The sequence below is a fragment of the Silene latifolia genome, chromosome 1 (genome assembly GCF_048544455.1).
Source record: "Silene latifolia isolate original U9 population chromosome 1, ASM4854445v1, whole genome shotgun sequence".
Lineage (NCBI taxonomy): Eukaryota > Viridiplantae > Streptophyta > Magnoliopsida > Caryophyllales > Caryophyllaceae > Silene > Silene latifolia.
In genome coordinates this window covers 80,531,776-80,543,134 of record NC_133526.1, presented here as the reverse complement: position 1 = coordinate 80,543,134, position 11,359 = coordinate 80,531,776, and the positions used below count along the sequence as shown (strand labels likewise).

General features: G+C 43.2%; 1 non-coding gene across 1 annotated transcript; it reads left to right on the top strand.

Annotated features, from left to right (window-relative positions):
• The first annotated feature begins 725 nt into the window (after positions 1-725).
• Positions 726-832, top strand: LOC141619928 (small nucleolar RNA R71). Its single transcript, XR_012531842.1, has one exon. It is a non-coding gene; the product is annotated as a small nucleolar RNA R71 (small nucleolar RNA).
• Positions 833-11,359: the final 10,527 nt, after the last annotated feature.

Here is an 11,359-nt window from a genome sequence, read left to right as displayed (position 1 = left end):
GTGACTCAGTCGATCGACTGACAATATTGGTCGATCGACTTCCTGTGCTAGGTGTGAATAGTTTCTGATCAGAAACTATTTTATCTGACGCTACAGTCGATCGACTGACAATGTTGGTCGATCGACCAGAAGTACCGGCAGTTGAGCTCGTTTTTGCACCAGAAACTAAACTAGCTTCTTCATCATTTCCCGAGTATTCTTTTGGCTTGTCGGGACTTTCATAAGAGAGGCCACTTCTGAGATTAATGGCATTGATCGTTTTAATTGGCCCCTCACATTTGCTTGAAGAATTGGCGACTTGCTTAGCCTCTATATTCTTCAACTGCTTCACAAAATTCTTTGAGGACTCAATCCCGGCTGCTTCCATATTCTCCACTTGAACCAAAAGGAGTTGGACCATTTCTCTCAACTTCGTGGTCTCATCTGAGTTTTGAACAAGTATTTCAACTTTCTCCTTGGAAGTTTCAGAAATATCGAGCTTCTCGAGACGGGCAGTAATAGAAGTGATAAGTGTCACAACGGCACTCATTTCATCACTTTGCTTTCGCGAATTTCCATGTGAACTTCCAAACTCAGCTCTATGGACTGCCATCTCCTCGATAGTATTCCAACCTTTGTTCTGACCGGTATTATTTTGGAACCTACCATTCACAGCTGCATCCAAGATGACCTTGTAATCATCATATAAAGCATTATAGAATAGGTTGCAAAGATACCATTGCTGGAAACCATGATGAGGGACAGCTCGGACCAAACTTTTGAAACGTCCCCATGCTTCACAAAAATCCTCATCAACTCCTTGCTGGAAACTTGTGATTTTGTTTCTCAAGGCGTTAGTCTTTGAAAGTGGGAAGTACTTCTTATAGAAGGCTAATGCTAGAGATGTCCAATCCGTGACTCCAGATGCTACCCTATCAAGGTAGCGGTACCAATCTCGCGCCGAATCCTTCAAGGAGTATAAGAACATCAACCCCTTCACTTCATCCTGAGTTACCCAGCCGGTTTAGGTATGAAACAGCAGTAGTCTGTGAAAATTTCCATATGCTTCAAGGGGTCCTCATCTGGTAGACCAACAAATTGATTTCGCTCCACTAAATCGATATAAGAGGAACGAAATTCGAAGTTACCGGTAGTAGGGTAAGGTAACTGGTGCCCCTTTGGAAGGTGGTGCTCCTTCGGCTGAAGATTATCATATATTGTAGCCATAATTGCCAAAATGAGAGTACTCAAGTCTTCCTCTCAAAAACCTGTCTTCTAACTGTGCAAAAGCAAAACTAGAAGCAAAGGTAAGCAACGGTCTCAAGGAACCAAAGTTCCTTGAGACAAGAAAAATAAACTAAAATAAAGCAAACAGAATTACACCGTCTCCCCGGCAACGGCGCCAAAATTTGATACCGTCGTTTTGTATCAAAATTAAATTTATAGTTCCAAACTAAAACTATAGCTAGTGATAGTAAGGGTCGAACCACAGAGAGACAAGGTTGATTTTGTTTGCTATTTTTCAGTTTATAAAAGTAACAATTAATTGGGGGGTTTTGAGATTGGTTGACTAAATTGACTAATTACTAAAACGAATTTTCTCAACAAGATAAAAGGAAGATCGGGAACTTCGGTTCACCATGGCAAGGTCAGGCCAGTAAAGTAGCAGAGGTCTTATAATACGGTCTCAGGGAATACAAGCTGGCCTTTCGATCGATGCTTAAATAACCTTTACGGTCTATTAACTCCCTAGAATTTCTCAAAGCTTTCGCTCAAGAGAAATTGCAAATCTAATGATAATTCAAATTACTAATCTTTCAATCTAGTAAAAAGGTTTATCAAAGACAACAAGACCAACACGGAAGGGTTCATACTACAAAACAATCCTAATTTACGCCATGGCTCACCTAGTTCCCAATCAATGAAATTACCTACGCATAATTAAAACTATACTAACTTCAAAATTAATAGCAAAGAATAAATTTGACATAATTGAATCTGAATAAAAGATAAAAAATAAGAACTCAATTGCTGAAATTAAATTGATGAAAACAAGAATTGAAACAACAAGGAATTAAGGAAGAAAGAATTTGCATAAAAACTTACTAATTGAATTAATGAACAAAGTATCGAAATCCGGGTTTTCTGTCCCCAAAGCTAGATCTAAAAACTGAGTTCTTCAATAATGAAAAGCATAACCTAATAATTGCTGTGTTCTACTGATAAAAGATGCCAAAAGATCAATTACAAGTTGGGCTTTTAAAAGTCTAACACGAAGAAATAAATCTCAGCTCGAAGACTGGTCGATCGACCGGTCAGTATGGTCGATCGACTGGTAAATGCGAAACAGACTTCGCTTGCGGCTTCAACGGTCGATCGACTGAAAGGAGTTGTCGATCGACTGGTGGTGCTGTGCAGTGGCTCTTCCTCTCTTCAATTCAGCTCTTCACTCCTTTGCACGTATCCCAAGGTGGGTGAAACCGAACTTCCTTCTTCCAAGCTTTCCTGAAGCTGCCTCCGGAGGACGATTTAGGCTTGATTAGCTTACTTCCACTCATTTCTACAATAAATCATAGAAAATGCAAAGTAAACCGTTTCGGGAGAAATAGTGGCCTTAAGCCAACAATTATGCATGAAAATACGTGCCAAAACTGCAAATAAAGTGTATAGAATTTGCACGTATCACTGTCGATCCACGAGGAAAATTCAAACCCAATTGGGCCGGGCCATTCCTAGTCAAGTCCATACTTTCAGGGGGTGCGATTAGAATCACAGACCTAGATGGGAACGAATTTGCCAACCCAACAAACCTCGACCAATTAAAACGTTACTGTGCCTAGAATAAGAGCAAAAACGCGCCTCGCGTAACCTCGCGTGTCGCTCTTGTGGCACGAAATAAACGGCCCCTAGCCAAACTAAATTAAGCTAATGTCATCTTGCTCTTGCATTTTGACAATTTGTCATTCTCATATCATCAAATAAACTAAATTGCATTTTAGGAGTAAGTAAAGCACATGCTTATTTTCTAATTTCATTCCAAGCTCTTGCTTAGAACAATTATTCTTTTACATTTACTCGAACAACGCGCAACGGTTTGATTTCATTTTTTTAAATGAATACGTAGGCAATTCTTTACGGGATACAACCCATTTAATCATCTTAAATGTAAATAGAAGGACATTTGCAAATGCATTTGAAATTCGACAAGAATAATGAAAAGAAAGTCGTAATGGTTTCATAACCAATTAACCTTTTTATTTCATTTCTAATAATAGTACGTTACATAATAAAGTCATAATAAAAATAAATAGGCTAGGATTCTAAAAACCCCACCTTCTTATTGCAATAATAATAATAATAATAAATAATAATAAAGACTTAGGCTACTCTTCCATTTTCCCTTTGCCTTTGCCTTTGTCATTTTTATCATACTTCTTGTCACGACCTCGAGCCGGACGCTCTTGCACCACTTCCGCCCTAATCACCAATGGTCTCTCTCGTGGTCTTGCTTTACCATTGTTGTCAACCACCATCTCGACGGCAGGAGAAGTCTTCGATTTCTTCGAAGGATGAACAACTCAAAACCCGGCTTCTTCCTCTCCCTCAGTCAGATGCTTCTCCTTCTCTCTTTCCACCTCGCGGACATTGTAGTCAACAGGTTCAAGCTTCCTCAATCTCCCGCGCTCCTCCGGAGTAGCAGCTTTCTTCCACCGCAGATAGGAATCAGACACCCATAGAGCACTGACAGAAGAATTCATGAACCAAATGTTCCTCTGAGCCCATTTGATGGCCCATTCTCTTCGACTCTCAGTAGTAAGCGCCACGGCAGTTTGCGGGACAGTGTCAAGCTTCGGGATCATCTGCTTCAATTCAACCTGTCTCATCAACCTCTCCGGGAAAATGCATATCATAAACTCCAGGCCAGGAATGCGAACAGATCGGGTAGGATCCAAGGAAGATGCTCCAGTGACAGATTTGAGCTGCCACCATGGTACGATCCATCTAATTAAGGGGCCATCTTCACTCTTCAGTTTGTTTTCCCAGTAGTTGCAAACTCGAGTGAAGTCCACCATGTAAAGCCTGGCCCTCATTGCAATTGAGCGAGCATGATAAGCAAGAACATTAACTGGGGGCTCGATCAATCGCAGACGCTCGATAAGCCAGACCTACCAAAAGCAGGTATATATATAAAAAAAAAACAAAAGAAAAAAAAACGAAAAAAAAAAAAAAAAAAACGAAAAAGAAAAAAAGAAAAAGAAAAAGGTTCTTTTACCTGCAATATAATGGGACTTCCCAAATAAGGTAGGTCACGATTGGCTTTCCTGTTATCCAAGCCCAATAGGATCTCTCCTAAACACAGACAAGCTGGGCTCCTGCGCATCTCCATTTGCTTAATCAAGCTCAAAAGACGAGGGTCGCCCCTCATATCCTCATAAACATGCCCTTGAATGACGTATACATGCAATAGGCAAAACCCGAATGCCCTTCGCCTCGCAACATAAGAGACAGTGGGATCAGCCCCATTGATGAAGCAATCGATGAAATGCAACATTCGCACCCCTTTAGGAGTCACAAGACGATCAACATCAACTCTTGCCAATCCAAGCAAGTCTCTAAACTTGTTCTTATATCCTTGAGAAGTGGAGGGAATAGAAGACAAATGTTCTGGGTCCCAACCACCAATCGCAGCAATTTCCTCAGGAAATGGGCAAATGTCGCCTCCAGGGAAGGCAAACACGTGATAATTCGGGTCCCAATAGTCAAGACAAGCATCTAGAAACGGTTTGACTACCTTTATCAATTTCAAGCTCAAGAGCGATCCAAAATTATAAGCACCCATGTCGTGTTTCTCCACATTGGAAAACTCATTTGTCCATTCTTTTAGACGAATCTCAAGAGTATTCATGATGTATGCTTATTTTGGGAGATTTGTGTAGTAAGACGAAGAAAGACGGAAGATTTGTGTGAATAAAACCTCCCTCGACGTCTCTATTTATACTAAAAGTTGTTTCCTAAAATCCGTCGAAACGGGCCTTGGGAAACAGCGCAGCAGTCGCGCCTCTTCCTCAGCCTTCTTTCTGTGATTTTCCGCGTTGGATCTTTCCTAAATTCCTTAACGAATAATTTCCTATTCATACGGGTTATGATTTTGGTAAATGCGTAAGGTCGCCGTATTTTGTGTTTCCTAATTTCGCGGACACGCATCTCGAGACGATATCGACATTTTCGTCATTTTAGCACACTTGTACATTTCTTTTTAATTTTCTTTTTTTGGGGAATCATTTCACCAATTTAATTTAATTTATTCTTTTTTTTCGAATCTATACATTTTTGTATTTAATTTAATTATATAATTTCTCAAACTCATACATTTCTTCTTACTTTTTCTTTTTTTTGGGGAATCATTTCACTCTCCTTCCACATCACATTTCAAACTTATATGTTTTTATTTTTTCTTTTTTTAGGGGGTAACCCTCCCTACCGTCCGGTCATTTCCGGCAAAATTTTTGCATTTTTTGCATTTCCGAGTCATTGTTTTGCGCTAATTTAGGCCATGTGTACAAATGCATGTTCCATGTAACTTTTTTATGAAGATTTCTGTGTAAATTTCGGCAGCATGACGGCAAAAACCGTCATCTACCAAACCTGTTCAAAACTAACCTGCAAGTACAAACAAAGAAACCCAGCAGCAAAGGCACTCAGGCCGTCATATATACAACCAAAAAAGAGTATATGTACATCAAACTGGGGGCTCGAGCCCCAAAACAAGGTCCGAATGTCCAAAAGTGGGTCCTAAAATGTATAAATGTACAAAAATACAATCAAAAAACAAAAAAGCAACACGGAAGCTACTGCTGGTCGCCGTCTAGCTCAAAAACTCTCGCCTCGAGAGCAGCAACCTCGGCGTCGCGGACCTCGAGCTCCCTCAGTAGGCGAGCTGTCTCCTCTCGGGACTGGGCGAGCTCTCGCTCCAGCTTACGCTCCCTCTGCAAACAACAAAAACTGGCTCATGTCAATCATTTCAAACATAAAGGAAGATTAGAAAATTCAAAAATGAAGTAAACGGAAGGTTCATACCTGACGTCCTCGGCCGTCAGCGAGTGCCTCGACGGCAGTAGCCCGCAGCCGGTTGGCTACCCTCCATAAAGCCACGAAGCGGGATGGCGCAACCTGCATTTCAAAAGAAAAGACTCTTAATGATTGGACAAACTCAAGCAAATGTGTTCTTACACAAAATTATACAAGTTAGGAGACTCACCCTCCGAATCAGATGCTGCCACTCGTCCAAGCCAGCATCTCTCACCGCCACGTCAAAGTCACGTAGCTCGAAGATCGTCGTCATCCCCGTCATGTCAGTGTACTCAAGGGTCTCAGGGTACTCTGGGGGTTTGATGCCCGCCGCCTCGGCCTCCTGTAAAGCCAAATCATTTTTCGTTAACCGATGATCATTCATCGTATTCTCAAATAATCGAAGATGAAAGAAAATAAAGCACTTACCACAACCGGCCAGTACGCCAACCTCCCATAGAGGAACGCTGAGTAGTCCTCACAAAGAAGAAGGAGGGTGTCGCCACCGACGCCAGCCAGGTCAGCGTCCCTCTCAGCCTCAGAAGGCTCCCTAAACATCGTCCGAGGAGGATCGATGGGAACCGTCAAGACGTCCCGAGAGCACTGACGAGCCAAGCGGTCACCCAAGTACCACACAGGACCCATCAACGTCCTCAACAGCAGTCGGCTCGAGCTTCTAGGTCGAAGGACCTCAGCCACGAAAGGAGGAGCGCCAGCGTACTCCTCCCAAGGCCTGGGCACCCACTAGAAGAAGCAAACAAAGGGTCATTCCTATGATCAGTTCTAAAAGTAAAGGAAGAGAAACAGAAAAATGTAAGGTGAAATACTCACGCCGTCCAGCTGAAGAGCGTTCACCTCCCGTCACCAAACGTCGTGGAAGGAACGCCGACTCCTCGTACGGCACATCACCCAATCCCTCACAACGGGATAAGCCTTCTCCATCGGCTCCGTCCTCTTGGGCGCGAGGCCCGGAAAGTAAGAGTACACCCACGCCTGTAAAGCAGATAATCAATAATGATGTTTCGTGATTTGACAAGAAAAAGAAATTATCTTTCGTGAAATGAAGTGAAGGTTCATACCTCCAGCAGCAGTCCAAGGCCGACAACAGCAGGAGAAGTCCCCTTCTCCATCAACTCCGGACGAACCATGGCCCTCATAAAGCGGATGAGGACCGCAAAACCAGCAGTGACCCAGTCCTAACGGCCTAGGGAGCTCATGTCAGAAAGCAAGGGAAGAAGCTTCGTCGAAAGCCTCTCTCCCTTGTCTCCGAGGTAAATTGAAGACAAGAACCACCAGGGCCACAAGCGGACTCTCTGCTCTACAGTGCAGGGAGGAGGAGCCATCTCCCTCCCCTCGATCACCACTGACGCCGAGGTCTTCCCCGCGAAGTAGTCTCGAACGTAAGAACTAGGCACCAAGCCAGGTACTGCAGCCGCCTTCGGCGCCAGGTTCCAGCCGATCAGCCTCCTAGCCTCCGCCGAGTCAACCCTCATGGCTGTTTTTGGCCACTCCACCACCTCAGTCCCACACGGAAGACCAGAGATCATGCCGTAGTCCTCCAACATGACCCCCACCTCACCAAAAGGCGTGTGAAACGTGGAGGTCGTGTCCCAAAACCGGTCCAAGAAAGCTCGGACGAGACTGAGGTTAGCCCGAAGCTTCCTCCTCGCAATATCCCTCCAAGCCTGCACCAAAGCACCGAACGCTCCCCGCTCGATCATGGCTTGCTCCTCAGCCGACAGCATCTCGTAGCACCCCATCATCGTCGTATAGCCCGAGAACGACCTGATGTTCCCGGCCTCCTATGTTGATTTGAAACAAAAGCTATCTTTAGCTCAAATGAAGAAGAAAAGGAATAACAAACAAATATGAAAAAAGATGAATGAAGAGTGATGAATTCGATTTACCAAGCTCTTCACTGTCCTGTAGGACAGGTGACCCTCCGCATCCCAAAGCAGGTGCCTACTGTCCCATGTCTCAGCCCACGTAGGTGCTCCCCTCAGCTGGCGACCACCTTGTCCAACGTTGGCCCGTCTCGGGGCCTCCTCCTCCTCTAGGAGCTCGTCCTCAGCAGCCGTCACCGCAGCAGTGAAAGCCTCCTCCAACGCCTCCTAAAGCACCTGAGAAGGGTCAACAACAGTGTCCACATATATGGGATCTCTCCCGGATGTAGAAGCCTTGTCACCTGCAAAATTGAAGTAAATTTAGGCCGCGTCAAGTGACGACGAGCCTTGATTAGGGGATTTTCGAGTTTTCGGAGCTCCGAAATCGCTCTTTTCTCGCCATCTTTGGCAAATTTCCCACAAACCCGTCCGCTCATGTGGCAATTTGGGTCAAGTCAAGCCTAAGTTGAAGCCTAGTCATGGGTTCGAGTCGGAATTTCGACAGCATTTCGTTATAATGGCGATTATGCCCTAGAAAGTGCCCTGAAAAAGCCGTCACAAACCAAAATTCCGAGATGGTAGGAAGTCTACCCATAACACAAGGATTCCAAATATCAAGTTTCGTCGCAAATGGGCAATCCTAAGGCTATTTTCGAAGCGATTTACGGTTTAGCTGTGAAACCGTCTCAATTTCAATCAAATGCTCAAAACTCAACGAAAATTCGAAACAAATACATGGTTATGATCCTTATATCACCAATTAGACGTTTACAAAGTCAATTTCGCAAGGCAAAGTCGTTTGGGGGAAAAGTCCCAAATTTTCGACTAATTAGGGTCGAAAACCCTAATTTTGTCGATCCCATTTGATCAAATACGAAAGAAAAATGCAAGATTGATACACATACCTCGATTAGTCATGGCAAATGCAAGCTTTTGGATCAAATTTTGACGGAAATGGTTGGAATGTGAGAGAGAAATTGAGGAATTATGTTTCGAATAAATGACATAAACCCTCTGTTTCATCGGGTTTTTACGCAGAATTGCCACATCCAGGAATAGACGCAGCAGGTGCTGCGCCTCTTCCAAGGGACGCAACTCTTACTGCGCCTCTTCCTCAGCTTCCCTTCATACGAATTTTCAAAAATTCGTTATGAGTTCGTTATTTTGTGGGCCCATCTTTGGTGCGCCTCTTCCTTGATGTCATATCGCATATTTGGTCCGTTTGACGTATATTCTTCGCCCGGATCCACATCTTCCAAGCCAACAGCAAATAACCGCATATTATTTTATCCAAGACCTAGCTTGTCACAACGAGCGTTCCTTCTTTGACAGGTGTTTCGACACACCTCTATTATATTCCCCCAGCGAGAGTACAAGGATAGACATTCCCTCTCTAGACATGGAGATAAGTTTCCCGATTATGTTCCCCCAGCGAGAGTACAAGGATAGACATTCCCTCTCGAGACATGGAGATCGGTTCCGGATTATGTTCCCCCAGCGAGAGTTCACGACCGACAGTCATTCTCTCTCGAGACATGGAGATCAACATCGACCCCAAATCCTTCCGAAGTTTGTTTGAAGCCGACCACAAGCAAATTTCTCCCAGCAGTTCTAGACTGTGTCCTGCTGTCTCTTCCCAATATCGCATTTTGTTTTCCCCTGGAGTTTCAAAGAATTTCAGGTATGGTCTCTTCTTATGGCTGGCGAGCCTCCTTACGTAGTCTAATGGACTTTAAACGACCCTCCCCGATAGTCGACAGACTCTAAAATGTTCCCGACGACAGGTCCTTGGCTCAGACCCCTTGAGCCGCCTCGCGTCGCCATAGTCGTCAAGTTGTAATCTTCGATTGACCTGATGGCTATACTTTGACTTTCGCCTTGTCCAAGCCTCAGTCAAAGTGGGGGCTCTGTAGATACCTCATTTATGCACCTCCCGCAAACCACCCGGTGATGATTGGGCTGCATGTTTGGTACGCGGAATGATTTGTGACAGTTCGTAATTTTATCATCAAGTGATCACTCAAACACTTGTGTCTACCTCTTAATTGTCATCTACGCGCCGATACGGTCGTTTTGGCAGTAATTAGAGTACATTTGGAGTCCGGGTCATAAAACCGTCTTCATTTTCTGAAACCGAGTCAGAATGTTCTGGAATGTTCCGGCTATTTCTATTCCATATTTTATAAATCTTTTAATTTTTGGCAAACAATTTCCCGTAATATTCACACAAAATATTAAGGAAAACAAGATAAATCCGTTATTCCATAAACAAAACACGGAAATCTTTCTTCCGCAGGAGGAAACCACTTGGGAAAGGACGCAGCAGGTGCTGCGCCTCTTCCAAGAGACGCAGTGCCTGCTGCGCCTCTTCCCAAGTCTTTTTCTGCGTATTTTTTCGTATCTTTTCATATCTTTTCGAGATTCACTTCCAAAGTTTCTCCGAAAAACCCTATTTCCTCCGTGTGATTAGTATAAATAGAGACCTTCGGTCTCACATATTTCTCACGCGAGTGTCCGCCCTTCTCTTCTCCCTTTGCATTCTAGACCACGTTCTTACTTTTTGGCGTCTACGTGCTTGAACTTTCGACCACGTAAGCTCAGATCTTTCTGAGTACCAGCCTCGTTTTGCATGACTGACCAATTTGACCAACTCCACAATAATCAACTTAATCAATCTGCTTAATTTCCTCTTACGAGGGCACTTTCGTCTACATTCGAGTCGAGCATCACTAAACGTTTACTTAGTTCATCTCGTTTCGTCAAACATGTAAGTCTGAGGGTGTATAATCCCTATTTTATTATTGTTCTTTATCTTTTGTAATCATATTGTAAGGTTTATGTCGAAAATACCATTAAAACCGATTTCTAAAACCCTTTGTTTAATCCCTTTTTACGGATTAACAGGAGACAGACGTCGAGAAGGGAAGCAGCAACTGCTGCGCCTCTTGGAAAGGACGCAGCACTTGCTGCGCCTTTTCCTGAGGTTGCCGCCGTTCTTGCTTCTCTTCTTCTTCCTCTGTCCTCTGTTGGTTTCGTCTGGTTGTTTTCCTTCGTCATTGTTTGTTCTTATTTCATTCGCATAATAATTCTAACATGTAATATATCAATCATCATTAGTATTTAATTCATTATTAAATCCCGACTTAAATCCCAAGTAATTCGTATTTGCGGGTTTTTGTCATTAAAATCAAATTCGGGTTTTAGAGGTTCGATTCATCAAATTGAGTCTCTGGAATTCGTCATTGATATATTTTTCACCTTTTGTTTATCATATCCATCATTAATTCGTCATTAATTAACTTGTGTAACCTAATTAATTTGTAATTTATTAACCTTTTAATCTTGTAAATATTCGTTCTAATTAGTTTTCATCCATGTTTATTTCTTTTATGACCTTTATTCATATGTAAATAATATGTTAATCACTT